This window comes from Marmota marmota, unplaced genomic scaffold, assembly GCF_001458135.2.
Source record: "Marmota marmota marmota unplaced genomic scaffold, marMar, whole genome shotgun sequence".
NCBI classification, from domain to species: domain Eukaryota; kingdom Metazoa; phylum Chordata; class Mammalia; order Rodentia; family Sciuridae; genus Marmota; species Marmota marmota.
In genome coordinates, this window is record NW_025999900.1 from 23,088,296 (window position 1) to 23,092,505 (window position 4,210).

The 4,210-nt window shown below is 40.2% G+C and overlaps 1 pseudogene; it reads left to right on the forward strand.

Moving 5' to 3' along the window:
- The first annotated feature begins 1,647 nt into the window (after positions 1–1,647).
- On the forward strand, positions 1,648–2,222 carry LOC125615192 (annotated as a pseudogene).
- The last annotated feature ends 1,988 nt before the right edge of the window (positions 2,223–4,210 follow it).

A 4,210-nucleotide genomic window follows, 5' to 3' on the forward strand; every position in this document is an offset into this window, starting at 1 on the left:
CTATTCTGATACTTTATTTGTCAGCACTGATTCAATGGCAGGGAAAGACGGCTCATAGGAGATTATTTAGAAAGACTATGGTACACTTTACAGCCTTTCTCAAGCCATCAGGGTGAAGAATTGACTGGTACTTACATCCATCATTATATGTAGCATTTTGGCTCTGTAATTAAATTGAAAATAAATCACATGCAGCAATTTGTTAAATTTAAATACTGTTACAAAAAAATTTAAAAAGATCAGTGAATGAAATGAGCTTTTGAACTTAAGGATATGATTTGAAAAAAAGATTTCCATTCATTCCGACTAGCAAAAGAAAACCTAGTAACACTTAACTCCACTGAATCTCGAATGTGATGAGGCCATTAGAATCTGCCACAGAACTGGATTTTGCAGGAAATAACTGCAGTAAACCCCCATGTACAGGAAACTCAAAACTTTAAGTTTAAAATAACTCATGTTCATAGATTGGCTTCGGTATACTTTCCAAATTAATTTTCCTTAAGAATTAGACATAATATTTATTAAAAACTAGTACAATTAATTTCAGTCCTTCAGAAGTAACTAAACAACAAAGAAGAGACTTATTCAAATTAGTGCCTGAACTAGGAAAAATCAAAATAACTATGTATGACAACAAGGGTATTTCAGGCTACTAAATATTTTTTGGTTAAAAGTAGTCTCATATATATGAAATAGTTAAGAGTATATCTAGAAGATCCATAAAAGAATTTCTGATTTGGGATCACTTTAAATGCTCACAGTTTGTTGGGACAACTGACCAGGTGGGACAAGGGAATGGGATAGCTAGGGCTGGACTTCCCCAACAGACTTCCTGGACAGTGGGAGTTGATAAGGGATTTTCCCCAGCGTTGTCATTGAAAGAACTTCAAGGTCCAGAACTATTACACATGAATGATGTGCAGAATCATTGCTAAATGTGGAGGAGCACAGTGTGTGCTGGTTTGACTGGGGGTATAAAGGTCTTCTCTTTTCCAGGCAGGTGAAGCACTTCTCTCTGGGAAGGCTAACAAGAGGAACTAGACATCTAGCATTCCTCCTCGGGATGTGAGAGATGCAATGGGAAGCCACACTTCCCTACCTACATCTTCCTTAGATGTCTAAACTTTTCCCTTTTTGTTGGCTGCTTTAGGAGTGAATAAAAATAACCAACATTGAACAAAGTCTAAGTTCTTGCTCATCTTTGAACCTGAACCAAACTTTGTGGTCTGCTGAATACAGGGTAGGCAGGCTCCCATGATTCCCCAAAGTATGAATTATTGTTGAGAGCCAAGTCGGAATGGCCCCTGGCATTTTGCCAGAAGTAATGGTTGAGAGGCGAGCCATTAAGATGATGCTGGATTGATTCAATTGTATATAAACTCCTGCTGTCCGCCTGGGGCACCCGCTACTTTGGAGTTCTTGCAGGGATTTCCTGGGGAGTTGTGTTGGTTGGTGAAGTTCTGGTGGAGGGAGTTCCGGTTGGTGTGGTGTGTGGGAGAGGGGCCACGTGGGTGGCGTTTGAGAGAGTTCCCGGGAAGTGTGCGTGGAGTGCTGTTGGAGGTCAGGCAATAAAGTTTCCTGTTTGAACATACAAGTGCTTTGTGGTGGCTCGGTGATTTGTGCCCAGCCAGACTGCGGCAAATTATGGGGGTTTCAGTCCATTCTGTATTTGTATTTAGAAAACAAGCAAACGGAATTGTGTTCGCAGTCGCCACCGCACAGTTGTCACTCTCTAACACCAGCGCCGCCTCTAGCTCACGGAGCTCCAGCCGATGGCGGGCAAGTAAGAAGGTCTTTCTGTCGTGGCTCATACAAAGCAGACTGCTCCCCAGATCCACTGGTGGTAAAGCACCCAGGTAACAGCTGGCCACAAAAGCCGACTCGCAAGCAGGCACCCTCTACTGGAAGGGTGAAGAAACCGCATCGTTCCAGGCCCGGTGCTGTGGCACTCCATGAAATTACACTCTATCAGACAGAAGTCCAGTGAACTGCTGGTTGGCAAACTCCCCTTTCAGAGTCTGGTGCGAGAAGTTGCCCAAGATTTCAAAACAGATCTGCGCTTCCAGAGCGCAACTATTGGTGCTTTGCAGGAGGCAAGCAAGGCCTATCTTGTTGGCTTTTTTGAAGACACCAACCTTTGTGCTACCCATGCCAAACGTGTAACAATGATTCCAAAAGATACCCAACTAGCACGCGGCATATGTGGAGAATGTGCTTAAGAATTTACTATCTATGATTTCATTCTCCAAAAAAAAAAAATAAATAAATCGTTTTTTCTCTTCTTCCTGTTATTGGTAGTTCTGAACATTAGATTTCCCCCCCCCAATGAGGTCAAAAGGTACCTAAGTATATGATTGTGAGTGGAAAAATAGGGGACAGAAATCAGATATGCCTAGAGATTTACCTCAGAGACATGAATACAATGTTTTCACACACACACACAAAAATGCATGTGTGTGTTTCTAGTATCTTTATTCCTAAGCACACACACTCACAAATACTTCTTGAAACAATACAAATTGTTCTTCAGCTAGAGAATGTACTATGGTATCTCCATAAAGTAGAACAGTCATCAGAAATAAAAGGAATGAACTGTGAATAAACATAACAACACTGATAAATCTCAAATAAATTCTGTTAATAGGCACAATCAAAAGGCTATACACTATATGGATATGAGGTGTCCCCCCAAAGCTCCTGTGTTAATGCAAAAATATTCAGAGACGAAATGATTAGGTCATGAGATGAAAGCTAATCAGTCCATTCTAGACTGAATGAACTGAGTGATAACTGTAGGCAGGTAGACCATGACTGAAGGAAGTTAGGTCAATGGAGCATCCGACTCTTGGAAATTATGTCTTCTCCACTGGCTCCTCCTTTCCTCTCTACTTCCACTTTGCCATGAGCAGAGCAGCTTCTCTCTGCTATGCCTTTACACTATGATGTCCCTCCTCACCTTAGATCTACAGTGTTGGAACCAGACAGTCTTAGAATGAAACTTCTGACACCATGAGCTCAGACTTTTCCTCTTCTAAGTTATCCTAAATTGTTCTTGTCAGGTATTTGGGCCACAGCTATGAAAATCTGATGAATACATTATATGATTTTTGTTTATATGACATTCTGGGAAAGGCCAAACAATAGTGACAGAAAATAGATCTGTAGTTGCTAGAAAGCAGGGAAAAGAAGGGTTAACTAAGCATGAGGGAATTGGGGGATAATAAACCTGTACTGTCTTGATTCCAGTGGTGGTTACACAGTTATGCTTTGTGAGAACAAAATTGTGCACCACAAAGACTGTGCTTCGCCATCTGTAAAAAGATTAAGTGAATTGCCTATGGTCGTTAAGTTAGTATGGCACTGTTTCAATATGGAGTATTTCTGACTCCATATCTTCTGTCTTCACTACTGCTATTCATAAAATGCCATAGTCCGGTAAAACAGAAATGTCTCTTGTTAAAAGATATTTCAGGCATCAGAAAAATAGGTTGAGGTAGTTTTGGTGAGTCATGATTCCTAAACTGATTACCCTGAAAAATAACCATTTCAGAAGGTTTACAGTGCCTGGAGTATTGAACTGGAAGTCATTTCAGAGGTGACTCTTTCCTTTTAAGGATCTCTTATGTTCTTGGAGATAGTGATCCCCAGTTACTGCAGCTTTGGGTTGTTCAACTGGGAAAAGAAAAGCAAAAAAAAAAAAATTTATTGAATTTCCACTATAGTGCTGGAAGTAACTGAGAATAAGAAGTTTTACACATATTTTTTATTATATCCTCATAACAGTTTCACACAAAGGTATTATTATTTCCACTTTATACATAAATAAAAACTGAGGAATTATAATTAAATAACCTGTTGACATATTGTTTCAAGCTACTGAAATTTGGGGATTGTTTATGATTAGTGTATGACCTATTCTGACTGATATAATTTGTTTTTGATTTGGTATAATATTTGCTGGTCTTGATGCTTCCTCAGTTAAGCATAGCAATCCATGGTCTGTATTTCAGGATAAAGAAGGAATGTTCTCAGCTGGGTGCGGTGGCAAAGGCCTGTAATCCCAGTGGCTCAGGCTGCTGAGGCTGGAGGATTGCAAGTTCAAAGCCAGACTCAACAGAAACGAGGCACTAAGCAACTCAGTGAGACTTTGTCTCTAAATAAATACAAAATAGAGCTGAGGATGTGGCTCAGTGGTCCAGTGTCCTTG